The sequence below is a fragment of the Pleurodeles waltl genome, chromosome 11, assembly GCF_031143425.1.
Source record: "Pleurodeles waltl isolate 20211129_DDA chromosome 11, aPleWal1.hap1.20221129, whole genome shotgun sequence".
Taxonomy (NCBI): Eukaryota; Metazoa; Chordata; class Amphibia; order Caudata; family Salamandridae; genus Pleurodeles; species Pleurodeles waltl.
The window spans coordinates 203,899,580-203,915,377 of record NC_090450.1 but is presented as its reverse complement, the minus strand read 5'-3'; the positions used below and the strand labels follow the sequence as shown (position 1 = coordinate 203,915,377).

The window sequence follows — 15,798 nt, the reverse complement described above, 5'->3', positions numbered from 1 at the left end:
TTCTTGCTGGGTCAGGAGAGCCCTTCATGTGCTGAGCTCCTGCAGAAAATGGACGTTCAAACTCACTTCCACTTGGATCTAGTGGTCTATGTTGTGGCCAATAAACTCTGCCTTTGCTTCTGCTGTATAGTTCCAGATAGACTAGGTTGCATTAGTGCCACAGATTCATGCGATCAAGCAGCACACTTATCTATCTCTCCTCCTTTATGGTGGGAGTTCTACTGCTGGTGACTGCTTATGAGCTCATAGAGACAAGGTGGTGCTGTAAGTGGTCAATCTTCAAATGCTTCCTTATGTTGTTTCTTTTAGTATGATATGGACTCTTGGACCCCTTTTACAAAGATGCATCTAAGCCTGGTGTCCTGTCACATAGGGCACTATTTTGGCTCAGAAGCTAACCTGTTGTATGCCCCTATTGTGATCTTTCACAACATCCAAGGGAAATCTGTTGTGAATTTCAATAGTAAGTGGGTTCAGGGATACTGTCAAGGGTTGTGTCACTGGCTGGTCATACCGGAGCCTGTTGTCCAAACCAAAGAGACTTCGGGACAGGTTCTGAACGGGCTCTGGGGAGCTTTTCAGCCTAGTGGCAGTGTCCAGAGACATTTATAATTTGTCACTGATCTGGAAGGAATTGATTTTCATTCTCCTTGATCTCTAGACCTTTGTGCCTTTGCTAGCCTGTCCAAACCAACAACAAGGTCTTCGTCTGCTTCGAGTGGGGTACCACTGGCCATCTGTTATTGAGAGTGGTGCATATCAGGGATGTGGACATTGAATTGGTGGTTTCTCTCAGTTAGGCCTTTCCCTCTTCTCTGGGGTTTTATCTTTTCCCTGGGACATTTACAGATTTGTGGTGCACTTCTGAATTCCATACCTGAAACTCTTTGTGTTGAGGAATAATGCATTACTGTCATTGTTCTCCACTAGGCTCCAGGAGCTAGGTCCATGGGTGAACATTCAATTGTGCCCTTGACCCTTTTTTTGCCTTATAGTTTTTATGGTATATTTTAGTGATTTTTGAAAGTAAACACAATAATCAACCTCAAAGGAAAAGAAATTGGCAGTGAAGAGTGAACAGTCACTTTGGGCCATATTTATACTTTTTGACGCAAAACTGCGCCGGCGCAGTTTTGCGTCAAAAATATTGCCGCCGGCTATCGCCATTTTGGTGCGCCGTGCGGGCGTCATATTTATACTTTGACGCACGGCGGCGCAAGAGTAATTATTTTTGACGCACACCGCGGCGTCAAGTCGTAAAGGAAAATGACGTTAATGCGGCGGAAATGACTGTGGGTCGATTTACGACACCGCAAACCGGATATGCGCCGTTTTTTTTTACACAATAGCATCAAAAAACACAGCGAACACAGCCATTTCACCAGAGGAGAGCCAAAATGGATCCCAGATGCCACTACAGACCCCAGGAAGATGACAGCAGACCAGGAACCAGCCAGGAGGACCCACACAAGAACCAGGACACTTTTAAGAAGAAAAGAAAGTGTCGCTTCAGTGCAGAGGAGCAGGAAATTCTGGTTAAAGAGTTGACGGAACACCAGCACCAACTGTTTGTCACATCAAAGTTGCCAATCAGTAGGAGAGAGGCTATATGGCAACAAATTGTTGACAAGATAAACAGTGTGGCAGAAGTACGCAGAACAGTCATCGAGTGCAAGAAACGCTGGCATGACTTCAAACGCAGGACCAAAGAAAAGATGGCCAGGAACAGGAAGGCAGCACTGCAGACTGGAGGGGGGAGTCCAGCACACCAGGAGGCCCTGGACCACATGGACGAGATGGTCGCAGCCGTCATCCCTGAGGAGATCGTCACAGGGATTCAAGGACAGGACAGCGCAGACTACCAGGACACAACGCACATGCAGGGTAAGTCGCATGGGGAATTATAATGCAATAATGTCAACTGTGAGCATGGGGGGGGATACCGACCACTAAATACATGGAAGTCATCTAATACATGGAGTGGCATGGGTAAAGGGGCACGGCATGGGAATATGGCCCATTCGGAGAAGACCTGGGGCACACCATTACACAACACCAACAACAGTCCCATGGGGGCATGCTGTCATGCCAACGATGGAGCAAAGGGAAAGCCACAACAGGAGGGAAGGCCACTACGTCAAACTGACATCCTGGCACTCGTCAGCCAACATACCTCCTACATTAACTAGGGCCCTATTAGCAATCCTCTAGCCAAACCGACAAATGCAATGTAAATGCGACAACAGTTGCCACTACCACCTCTGATCTGTGTGCAGCTCAAGTAGCCAATGGCAGTAACCTCCCCATGGAACATACACACCTAAATTAGGGGGTGAGGATGACATCTGCAACAATCTCCTGAAACAAGACAAAGGCCCCAGTACACTCAAATGTCAATGCCCATAGTTGTCACAAACATCAGCCAAAGTAAACAACAATAGGAGCGACACAGCACTAAGGACACACTCATACTGCATATGTCAGGGTCCATCCTGTGCCTGGGTAACAAGGCAACATCACAAATGTCATACTGCTCAGACAACAGCATTGAGGAGGGGACACATGTAACTGGTCACTGAAATACACCTGCACAGTCAGAGGACGAAATAGGACACTGATACGACTATCAGGGCAATCCAATGTAACACACATTACCCAACATCAGCAGGACCCATTAACAATGTCAACATCCATATCAGATCATAACATTGCCATGCATAGGATATGCAACATGTCAATTACATTTAAGTCGATGTGAATGATCAGGGATTGGGGCAGGTCCTGATAGTTAAGTGTGCTACCAGGGCCATCAGAACACCCACAGCCAGTGAAAGGTCTCACCATGAGAATGGATATACACGGAGGGTCGAGTAGGACAAGAAGGTGGCAATTCTCTATTTGGCATAAAGCAACACCTAGAGGCGATGAGGCTGACAAGTCTGATAACTCAATAACATACATGTGACACACAGGTGGGCCATAGGCCTGAAACAATGCCCATCTGAAGGACTGCTGATATTAATACAAAACAAGATCACAAAGTGAATTCATCAAAAGGCAGGCTCGTCACGTCAAAATTGTCACAACACAGACACACTAATTGTACCCTGTTTCATTGCAGAGGAAGATGGATCTCCTGCCTATATGCCTGCCCCAGATTTCCCTGATGACATGGATGACAAGCCGATAAACATTCCCCAGGAGACTATCCAAAAGGTCCTTGAAACCCTCCAGACCCCACCTTCAGTCAAAAGGAGGAGCACAGAACAAGCAGCCATTGCAGAGGATCCACCCACCACCCCAATTGTAAGACCTGCCAGCTCCGTCTATCCTGGAAGTGTTCATTGATGGTGCAGTGCCGGAAGATGTATGAGTCATGTACACTCGCAGGATATTTAGCCACGATGTTGGTGATCAATCCTTGGTGATCGACTATGGCCTGCACGTTGATGGAATGTGTGTGCTTCCTGTTGCGGTAGAGGTGTTCAGTTGCAGCAGGTGGCACAAGGCGTACATGTGTGCAGTCGATTGCACCAAGGACGTGTGGGAAGCCAGTGATTGCGTAGAACCCCTGTTTAGTTTCCTGCTGCTTCTGCAGTGTGTTAGGGAAGCAGATGTGGCGGGGTGTCAGTCGAATGATGGCGTCCAGTACTTTGGGCAAAAAGGCGGAGAATGATGGTTGTGCTATTCCGCCAACCAGGGCACCAGTTGTTTGAAAAGACCCACTTGCCAGCATATGAAGTATGGCAAGCAGCTTTGTTTGTGTTGGGATGGTGCGGGGTGTCACCAAAGTGGGGGCCAACTGCTGTTCAATGTTTCGCAGCAGCTGCTGAATGGCCTACCAGTTCAACCGGTACCTCTGTATGATGTCGTGTTCCCTGAGGCCCTGAAGGGTTGTTCTTGGGCGGAATATCCTCTCCTGCCTTCTGCGCTGCCTTTGGGGTCCCTGCTGGTGTTGTTGTAGCTGCTATTGTTGCTGCTGGGCTCTGCGTCTGCGTGCACGCTGGATTAGAATCACCTCCATGGCTCCCTGTTGCTGCTCTGCTGCTCTGCTGTTTGTTCTGTGTGTTCTGATTAAATACAGGTGTGTTTGCCCCATTTTAACGCCTGCCCTGACCCAGACGTTATTTTTTGACGCAAATCGGGCTGTGCATCATTTTCTGGCTCCGCCTCCCGGCCGTGCGTCATTTTTGCCAGAAAGCATAAATACGACGCATGGCCCTTTAAGCCATTTTTTGGACGGGAACGCCTATCTTGCATATAATTAACGCAAGGCGGGTTGCTGCATCCAAAAAATGATGCACACGGCGGAATTTTGTCGTCCGCGGGCTCGGGCGTCAAAGTTTAAATACGGGGCAACGTTTGCGCTGATTGTGCGTCAAAACTTTTGACGCACAATCGGCGCAGAGGGAGTATGAATATGCCCCTTTACATCTTAAACAGACTCATACTTATATTGATTAATATCCTTATGGATCATTTGCAGATTGCTACTATCACCATTGATGACTTCTTTACACTTTCATCTTCCCTCTCATTATCTGGTGTTTTGGCCAGAGCTTAGAGGGAGATGGTGGTTATCCTGGGAGCACCTTGTTGGAATTAGATGGGGTGGTGTTCTCTGCTGTGGTAGACATTGATTTCTGGGGAGTGGGTGGTTTCTCTATCCACTTAACTTCACAGTTTTTCTTCTGGAGGACTCCCTAAGGCTCCAACTTTCAGCATGGAAGTTGAGCAGCTGGTGCTCAAGTGAATACATTTGTCTTGGGATTTAGCTCTAGCAGGTCAAGCTGTCTCCCAACCTGTCATCTTGAAATGGAATGAACATCATTAGGCTCTTTCAGTTTCTAATGTTTCTTTAAGAGGTTCTCGAGCCATGCACTGTTTTTGCAGTTTCCTTAGGAAGGCTTTGAGATGGGCCTCTTCTCTTCCACCCTGTGCTTTCAACACATGGCAATTCCATCCTTTCATGAACTTTGGGGTGGGAAAGGGGATGTTTAGTCGTTGGTTGGTCACATCTTGACATGGTTCCCTTAATTTCCAATCCCCCCTTAACGTCTCCTCCTGTATGTGTCCTACCTTTGTTTTGTAGGGCATTGCAGTATGCTCATTTTGAGCATCTGGAATCTTGTGTTCTCCTGATATTGTTATTTCAGCATTTTGGCGAGGTGATACTTAGTTCTTGGATTGTTGATCTTTATCTAAGGGTTTTCACAGATTCTTATGGCCAAATTTACTAAAATGTGGCGCAGCGTGGTGCTGAGACAAAATTTGCAGTGCTACACTGCAGCACACAGGGATGTGCCATATTTACTAAAATACAGAGCACCCCTGTGTTTCTGCTGGCCCTAAGTTGGTATTTATAGTATGGTATTTGTACTAACAATCTGGCCTTAATGGTTGATGATTCCACTCCTTTGAGCAGGTCTGATCATATGTTTATCCTGTTTGTTCTTTTCCAAGAGGCAGGAAAAGTCACATGTACCAAGGCACTTTGCCTGTTTCAATCAGCTACAGATGGGGGAACTGGCCACCGATCCCAAGTTTTCACAGACCCTTCTAGAATCCTCCCTCTATTCAACTGGTCTTGTTGGTAATGATATGGAACTCCTTAATAGATGGATATTTCAGGATGCTGATAGCCTCTTCCCTAAAGCTTCAATTAGCAAGAAATGTAATATGCACCCTTCAGCCCCTTGGTATGATTCAGCTCTGAGAGACCAACACAGATTCTGTAACTAATTTGAAAGAATTGGCAGAAAGCCTATAAGACCTAGGACCTAGTTAAGTTCAGAAATTCTTTAAAATCGTTGTTTAGATCGTCAAAAAGGATATATTATTCCTTTCAAATAGAATCAGCCATATCTGATCCAAAATATTTTTTAAATTACAAATTCATTTCCTAAACCCAAGGCACTAGAAATCCAGATTCCATCATCTCAAGCTCTCTGCAATGAGATTTCTCATTATTTCACTGGCAAAATACAACCAATCTGCAAAAGTGTTGTTTCACCGGCTCCCCACCTCATAAACTTAGAGACTGAAATTGCGTTAGGTAATAATACTGGGACACTGTTGACATTTCAGACAATATCTCTAGACCAGTCACGTCAAGCCATCTTGGCACGTAAATATGGCTGCCCTAATGATCCATCTCCTTCCACGATTCTACACCAATTGGTAGACATTATCAATCCTGTAGTAAATCAGATTCTGAATAGCTCATTGAAGCCTGGAAAGTGGTTATGGTTAAACCACTTAAGAAAAAGCCTCTTGCCAACCCTACCATCTTATCTAATTTGTGACCAATCTCCAGCCTGCTAGCCCTAAGTAAAATTATTGAGAAATTGGTTGACAACCAGCTCAATACCCATCTTGAAGTGAATAATGTTCTCCATCCTCTGCAGTCAGGTTTCTGTCCAAAGCATTCAACCAAATCTGCTTTGCTGGAAGTTGCAGACACATTAAAACTAAAATTAGATGCAGGGAAATCCGCTGTGTTGATCCTGCTAGACTGCTTGGCAGCATTTGATACCATCTCTCATGAAATCCTGCTCCAGTAAATCAGAGAGTGTGGAATTGGAGGATCTGCTTACCTCTGGTTCAAATTATTCATTTAGACTGAAACAGATAGTGAAGTTAGGTCCTTACACATCAAAGGAAACCATGATGGCCACCTGTGTCCCTCAGGGTTCTTCTTTAAGTCCATCCTTGTTTAACATTTAAATGGCACCCTTGATTTCACTTATAACATCTTTCGGGATTAATACCATCTCTTATGCCAATGACACCGAATCGATTTTGTTTTAGACAAATCTTCTTTGGGTTCGCAAAATCAAGTTAAAAAACTGCCTAAGTGCCATCTTTAAATGGATGCAGGCAAATCACCAGAAATGCAACACAGACAAAATGGAGATCATGTTATTCTGGAAGGCAAATGATTTTGCTCCTTCACTTTGGTGGCCAGATGCCACTCCTCCCCCTCTGGTCACTGTAGAGGTAGTTAGAAATCTGGGAGTCAAGGTTGACTAACAGTTATCCTTCATGCCACATGCATTGACTATTGCAGGATCTTGTTTCAACCTTATAAAATCTTTAAAAACATTCATTTACTTTTTGCCTCCTACAGTTAGGAAAATTGTAGCATGAGTCCTAATTACTTCTAGGCTGGAACATTGCAACAGTCTTTATGTAAGCTCCTCAAAACAAGTATTCCAAAAACTCTAAGTAGATGCAGCAGAGCAGTGCTTAAACTACCAAGGAGAATAACAGCTTCTGCCACAATTAAGACCTTACACTGGCTGCCCATCCATAAGAGAGCATTGTTCAAAATGCTTTTGTTTACTTTCAGAACCTTTAAAACAATCAGGTCCAAAATTCCTTGTAGGGAGATTTGTACACTACCACACAAGCAGATTACTTAGATCCTCACAAGCTAATCTACTACAACCAGTAAATTTTAAACTTAAAGTGAAAGGAGGAAAATCCTTCACAGCATTAGGGACTAAGGCCTGTAATTCTCTTCCCAGCCATCTAAAATTAATCGAGTCTGAAACAATGTTCAGAAGGCACCGTAAGACCTGGATCCACACAATTGCGTACTCCCTCTGCTTTCTTACATTCTGTAGGGTGTCTTTCCTTGTATACCTTAAGTGTAGAAGCTCAGCATGTATTCCTCACTTTCCATCTTTCATGTTCCGTGATAGCGCCAGGCTACTCCCTTGGGACTGACAGCGCGCTCTATCAGAGTTAAAACAAATCAACGCAGGCACCCTTACACTGTAGTGCAAGGGTGTCTGCGTTGAGGGGATAGATTGTTTATGTTCAGAAAGTTGTCCATTTCTTCACATAAACAATCTAAAGAGGCAATTTGGCAAGTCTATGTGTGCTGCAGAATGCAGCAAACATAGAAGTAGCAAACCATCATTTTTGAATGCCCGTTTATGTGCAGGAAGGGACACCTCCCTGCACATAAACAATCATTCATGGCCTTTTGCTCTTTCTATGTGTGCTGCAGAATGCAGCACACGTGGAAAAAGCAAAAATGAGGAGGAGTAAAAGTATTTCTCCTTGTTGTGCCATGCTAATGCTAGGGTGGCATTCGGTTTGGTGCTGCCACAGATTTACGCCTTCTTGTAAATCTGGGGCAGCACCAAAAGCAATGGGTGGGAGGTGGAAAGCCCACAGAAATACCCATTGCACGCCATTCTGACCCAAAAAACTGTATCAGAGGGGCCCATATTTACACAGTGGTGTTAAGCCACAAAATGTAGCTCAGCACCGGCTTGAAAATGTGGTGCACTGCACAGCAGCACCGGAGCGTCACAAGAGGTGACGCTTCAGTGGCATTAGGGCCTTGTAAATCTGTCCTGCAGTTCTTTGCCATTGTCAAGGCTTCATTCCTGAGGTTTAACTCCTCTTTGCATTGCCCCAGGAGAATACCCTTCCTTATTTCTTTCCAAATCCATCTTCTCAAATCCTAGATGTCTGGATACTTGGAACACAGTTCAGCCTTTTGCCACAAGGACTCTCCTTTTAATAACTGATGACTTAAATCAAAATAGACATAGGCTTAAGCCATCCATGTGCACCCTCAGTTGATCATCTTGGTCTGTCGTCTCCATGGTGTGTGACCTCTCCAGTCTTCCCTGTTCCTTGGTAGCAGTGGGCCATTCTTCTATGGGTGGTATCCCTGCTAGGCTGAAGCAATGGAAGATCCGCTGCAAGACATCTATGCTGCTGCAAGGTCTTTCTCTTGTTTACTTTGTTGCTCACAACTGGCTGGAGGTGGGTTTGGATGATGTAGGAGTTTGGATCCCATGTGCTGTTTTTTTGTGCTGCCTTCTGGAGCGCATTAAATGCATTTTTAATTGGGATTAAACGTTGTTTGTATTCTGCACCTTCTGTTCTGGTGGTTCCTTTGTTGAATGGCTCATAATTCTTCTTTGTTACATCATTATGTTATTAAGTACTGGAACAAATAAGTAGATCAGGCCATACTGCTTGCTTCAAATACTTATAGGAAATGTATCAATTTCTTACTTGTAATCTTATTAATCCAAGTCAGTCTTCCTCATTGAAGTCCTTATATTACAACCTCCCTCCCTGCCTGGCTTAAATCTTTTACTGTGGCAGCCAGTGGAATCTGGTCAGGAGTGGCTTTGGGCTGGACCCCTGTTTCTAGTGCCTGGTGGCGAGGAACCCGCCCCCCTCCCAATTGAGGGCCCAGGGCATTTAAGTCTCATTTTAGCTACAGACAGCGCAACCTCTCTTTGGGTAGATATGTTGTTTGTAATACATAACATAGGCTTAGAGTTGGCATTTGCTCAACTCCTGACTCATGACTGGATTGCTTTTTGTCTACTTTATTTAGACTTTCCTCCCTGCTTCTGTATTTGTTCCACGCATTAACATTTCAGTTTGACAATGTTACAAATATATGAGTCATATCCTTCCATTTCACATCTGAGGAGACGCTTTTTTGTTTTGTTTCAAGCATTCTTTTAACTTTGGGTTATTTTGTCCCATATACTGTCCACAGCCTTGAGAAAGACTTACGCCTCTTAGGTTGAAACATGCGTTGGCTCAACAAGTTGAACCTGTTTAGCAATGTTTGATGCTCAACTAACATTAAAAGAAGACATCATTAACATTTAACTTTTAGTATCTATTCTTTTAGCAACCTTGTATCAACTTTATTTATTTGTATTTAGTAATTGATATAGTATATTTAATCAGAAAATGCATTCCCTGTGTTTTTAATATTGTCTTTAACTATGTGTTAGGGCTTTTCCCTTGATCGGATGCATAACCACATTGGAACTATTGTGTATTAGTTGAGTTGAAGTTCTTTGGCAAAACAGCCCTTCTTTAATGCTTCACATTTTCTGACAAGCCTGTAGTCAAGGTATGAGAAAGGTTGAGACCTTAGATGGTTCCTAGAATGCTAAACTGCAGGGGTGTCCAAACTAAGTCCAAAAGTTGTGGTTCAAAGTCAGGACCACTGCAAGCTATGTAAATCGTATGTATTTAAATGTAGTTTCTGAAAATCAGGTAAGGTTCTGCCCTTCCTGGCCTCCACTGATACCTTCCTTATTTTACAATGCCCAATAATACACACTTCAACCTTTTCTATATTACCAGTATGGACATTTGAATAAAATATGCTAGCTACAGTACATCTTTGAGCGCTGCAGCTCCTACTACTGTCGACGTAGAGTATCACTGCGATGGCCATTTCAGAGCTTCAGCTGGCTTTTTGGTCACTGACCAATTTCTTGTTTTGTTACTTTTATTTGATGTTTTTTTTAGTTTGACCGGGACTTGCAAACAGGTCCAGGGTTTGCTCATTTTGGAGGGAAACTCTTTTTCATGCATCCATTCTTGACAGTTGTGCTCAGTACTTAATCTTTATAAAAAAGTAAAATAATAAGTGCCAGGGCCTGCGTTTTTGTCTTTAGAGGAGCCCACAGCTAGCGCTTAGAATGTTGGGTTTGCTGAACACCCTACTACCTAAACTTGATTACACTTTAAGCATCTTTCTTCCACCACCTTACATTTCCTGCCTGTCGGACTCTGGCAGGTACTCCCTGCTTGAATATTTTCCAGTCATTTTCTTTTTTGTGGTCTTTCTCCCTTTTTTGTCTTTCCCTGCCTTGCGCTGGAGTCAAAGAGTACTGAGGAATAAGTCCCCCTCCACACAAAATGAGTGCTGGTGCCCCCATACTGCCAACATTCATGCAAATTATACCCTGTCCTTTTCTGTCAGTTCTGAGTTCCAATCTGAATGTGAGGAAGAGATAGAATGTTAGGGCCAAATTTACTAAATGTTCATGCAGGGCAGAAAGCAAAGTGACTGTGATGCGTTCCATGGGAAGGAGAGAGCTGAAATGCCACATTTTCACAAAAATGTGGAGCATTTCTGCTCCTTCCTTGCACTGTGTGCTGCCTAGCGCCATTGCAGGCACCCTTGTACGATGGTGAAATGGTGCCTGTGTGACAAGCAGGATTGTTTTTGTACAGGAAGGGACACCATCCTGCACAGAAACAATCCTTAGAGGCATTGTTCTATTTTCATGTGTGCTGCATAGAAAATAATGAGGCGAAATAAAGATAATTGTCCTTGCTATGCCTCACATGGGAAGGCTTAGCATCTGACACAGTCCCAGGTTTACAAGTATTTGTAAAGCTGAGAATACAGCATAATCCATGGGTGGATGCATGGGAAAGCCCATGCTGTTCCCTTGGAACGCCTTCCAAGTTGCAATGTAACATAATACAGCGCAAGCAGCTGCCTTGCATGACATTTCTTCACAAAGCCTCATAAGGCCACACAATTCAAGCCTTCCACAGCTTTTTAGATATTACTGAAGCCTTTGTGTTTTCTTTGCATCAATTTGTGTAGTGCTGGGACAACGGAAAGCTTCTTAAATATGGGCCGTAATGTCCAGTGTATAGAGCTCTGTTCCCTATGCAAAGTACTGCATTTCGAAACATTGTGAAAAGAAGGGAGCTCTTCATTAAGTCACAAAGTCAAAGATAGACTTATATTTAAAGGGAGACTCAGAAGTAATATTAGAATAATGGTTAAATTAGAACTGGTTTGTAGTAAAAGCTGGGTGGGTTCATTTGTTGATGCTACTTTCTTATTTTACATTTTTACATCCTTTTTTCCTAACTCCATGTCTCTTTAATAGTTTTCTCATCATTCCTCATTTTGAAAGGTTTGTGGTAGTAGCTCTTCACTGTTGTAAAATGTATCTTAGGCAACAATAATTTGGAAAACTTATAGGAAATGTGTGTTTCCAGTAAAAGATTTGTGTTAATTATAGAAGAGGATAATCGTTGAGGATCCAAGTGTTTGCATGCTGTTGACCAGTGAAAGGAGACCCCACTGTAACTTAGATGTCAGGGAGCTGGAAGTATCTGAGGATTTTAAGCTGTCCAGGCAAAATACAAATTATTTTGCTGTAGTGCTCCGATTGCACAAAGGCAATATTTCTATTTTCGCAATAATTTTTGCAACACCATTAGCTGACCCTGTATAGCTGTTGGCTTATCTTGCCTTATGAGAGAATCGGCCATGCTTAGGACTGGGGATCGGGTTTGCATTATAATAGGTTTCAAAATAAATCACCACGAGTTTCATTTCCCACTGATGTTTATTCAATTAGGTAATGCCCAAGCTCCATCCCAGAAACCTGGGCTTCTGTTTAGGAAACATATAAGATCACCTTTCTGTCTTCAGTTCAAGCTCATGGTCATGCTCTATTTTAGGTACCAGCACAACTTCTCCTGGAAGTGGGTCTAGATCTGTCCCCCACATCTGTAGTAAAGTTACAGGACCAGATTCATGTACGTTCATTGTTTATGCCTGCTTTCTCGGAGCTAAGCCTCTCTTTGCCTGTTGATGCCACCAGCAGTGAGGCGGATTGCTGATTAAATACCACTATACGAGCTGAAGTACTCTAAATCTATGCAGTGAGATAAAATCTCAGTTCACTGGTGTTCAAGTAGGCATGGTAAAATAGGCAGATCTCAGCTATATGGTTTTGGACTATAAGGCTGCTCCAATGCAGTTCCTCTTGGAAGTATTGAGGGCAGCATTTTAAGTGGGCTAAATTAACTGTCTGGTAATTACACCGCAGGGAAAATCACTGACTGCAACCTAAAGTTTTTCTGTGGGGTAAATTTACTGTATGATTCTGAGTTTTCATCCTCTAATTTTCCCTTTTTTTACCACTTTCTGATGGACACCAGTATCAGAAGATGTAATGGTTCAAACATGAGATATGGAGGCCATAGGGAAAGTAAATGTACATATTAATTTCAAGTGACATGGACAAAATGACAACATCCAAAAGGGAAACTGATATTAATGCGATGGTACTGGAAAAGAAGTTAGAATATCCTCATGAAATAGAATCTTTGCATTATCACTGCCAGAAAGGTCAACAAGATTACAGCCACTCAGATGGGAAAACTATTATAAGGAATGTCATGCACTCCAAACAGGCAAAGAGACCTTCCTCAGCAACCATGAAGAAGAAAGAGGAAAGAGGAATGGTCCTCTCCAGGAAGCAGCCCAAACCGGTGTTGCTGGTTGAGCTATACCAATCTAAGACACCCATCTCAACATTGATGGCTTATCAACAACATTTAAAAATCAGCTGTTACATGTTAAACAAATCTTTGGGAGCTTCGGAAACAGTGAAAAGCTCAGCAGGTGCTGCTGAACCTAACGCACTGCAACATTGCTGCTGGCTCTATTATGAGCCGGCGTCAATATTGTGGGTTGTCTCCCACTGGGCCGGCGGACGGAAACTGTTTCCACCCACCGACCCAGCGGAAAACTCCTAATAGCCCTCGCGGTCAGGTCACCGCACTGGCGGTTTTCTGACTACACGGCTTTGGCAGACTGGCTTTTTCGTCCACCAAAGTCATAATGAGGGCCTCAATATCCAGCAACAATCCCAGAGATGATGATTCCAAAAGGCTCTAGCCTGCAGGTTACAGGTAGCCACTGATATTTTGAGATACCCATATTAATCACCAAGGGCCTGATTTAGAGTTTGGCGGATAGGGTTATTCTGTCACAAAAGTGGCGGATATCACATCTGACATATTATGATCCTATTATATCCTATGAGAGTGAGTAGCACAGCCGCCAAACTCTAAATCAGGCCCTTAGTGATTGTCACGGTCCATAATTGATTTCGTCAGTCACTGAGTGTTTAATCCTGTTTTTGGTGCTTTAGAGAAGAAATACTTTGAGAGTGAGGTTTCATGTTTGTGCTTTACTGAAAGGGTGTTTGTAATGGCGGTTACTAATAAGCCTTACTTTAGCAGGTGGTCTTCAAGGAGGCATGGATATCAGCAGATTATTTATTCATTCAACCATCAGCCTTTATCTTATAGTGAAATGGACTATCACCATATGGGGTAGATTTAAGAAAAGTGGGGCTGCATCCAATGCTTAATGTCTGCACCTAATGAAATACCTTGTAATAAGATCTTTCAATTTTTTTAGATAGTTTTAAATATGTACTAATGAATCAGGTTGTAATACTCGCTTGGCCTGGTTTGTAAAATGCACGTTGTCACTTTCTCAGGCCATTGTTCTTTAGATAATTCGAATGATCTGTTTCGGAGACCACAAATATCTAATGTATCCTTCTAATGAAATGGCTTGTGAAAAGTTTTTTTAAATACCTTATGTACTTTTTATATATGTAGTCATTAATTTGGTTGCTTGTCCCTACAAAATGTTAATCAGGTAACAGTTGTGAGGTGTTTAAGGTTTTAATTTTATTGATGAGCTGTATCTAAATTTGTAGTATTTTAAAATGTGTTATGTATTGTTGTATTTGGTATTTTGATATTGCCTTATGTGGACCTCCGTTGGAGATTCATGTCATAATAAACTGAACTGACCATATGCACTGATATAGGCCATTGCATTCCAATTGAACACACAACCTGTCTAGACTTCCCATAATATAACATAAACAGTCCTTAATTTGAGCCACTGTCCGCCGGTGGGGGCCAGAGTCACTCATTATTTTAAACCAGCACTTATTTTCCTCACCAGAGCAAGAGAGGGAAAAAACACACAGTGGTTGGGTAAGAAGTAGGAAGAGAAAGAACGAAAACCCAAAGGGAGAAAGCAAGAACTTGCACAAGTCTGATAAAGGAACAGGGAGTGTCTGATGGTGGATGGAAGACGCATGAGTTCAATTCAAGACTCTGCAGCATGGGTATACAGTGTGTGGCATGTAAAAGACCTGGTCGCAGGCTTCAGGGAGGGCCTCTAGCCACTTCCTTGGGGATGCACTCGTTCTTTTACAAATGAAGCACTGAACGTAAGAACATGTTGTACACCTAAACTCCGCTGAAAACAACTGTAACTGTCTTTGACCAAGGCCAGCGTACAGATGTCATCTATGGGTTTTTAATCGAAACATGTTTGTATGGTAAATATGATTACCTGTTGCTTAATTTGTAGGAAAAAAAACACCAAAAAATTTGTGTAGAGCCCGAAAGTTGTGCTTAGAGAACCATTGCAGGGGTTGCCTCATACCACACTGAGGGGGTCATTCTGACCCTGGCGGCCGGTGACCGCCAGGGTCACCGACCACGGGAGCACCGCCAACAGGCTGGCGGTGCTCCCGAGGGCATTCTGACCGCGGCGGTTCAGCCGCGGCCAGAAAGGGTAAACCGGCGGTCTCCCGCCGGTTTACCACTGCCCTTGTGAATCCTCCATGGCTGCGGAGCGCGCTCCGCAGCCATGGGGATTCTGACACCCCCTACCGCCATCCACAGGATGGCGGTAGGGGGTGCCGCGGGGCCCCTGGGGGCCCCTGCAGTGCCCATGGCATGGGCACTGCAGGGGCCCCCGTAAGAGGGCCCCGCAAAGTATTTCAGTGTCTGCTAAGCAGACACTGAAATACGCGACGGGTGCAACTGCACCCGTCGCACCCCTGCAACTACGCCGGCTCAATTCTGAGCCGGCGTCCTCGTTGCAGGGGCATTTCCTCTGGGCCGGCGGGCGCTCTTTTGGAGAGCGCCCGCCGGCCCAGAGGAAATGTCTGAATGGCCTCCGCGGTCTTTTGACCGCGGTGCGGTCATTCAGCGGCGGTACCTTGGCGGACGGCCTCCGCCGTCCGCCAAGGTCAAAATGACCCCCTGAGTCTTGATTACGCCTCATTCCTCTTCCTCCCACCACCGTACACTTCCTATCACTTTATTTCATTCTTTTAGGGTATTTTTCATTCTTGATCTTCTTGCTTTTTCCTTTGT

The 15,798-nt window shown here is 44.0% G+C and overlaps 1 protein-coding gene across 1 annotated transcript in view; it reads left to right on the top strand.

Annotated features, from left to right (window-relative positions):
• The window catches only part of DNER (delta/notch like EGF repeat containing), a 1,195,805-nt gene that overhangs the window by 559,773 nt on the left and 620,234 nt on the right, over window positions 1-15,798 (top strand). The window lies entirely within an intron of this gene.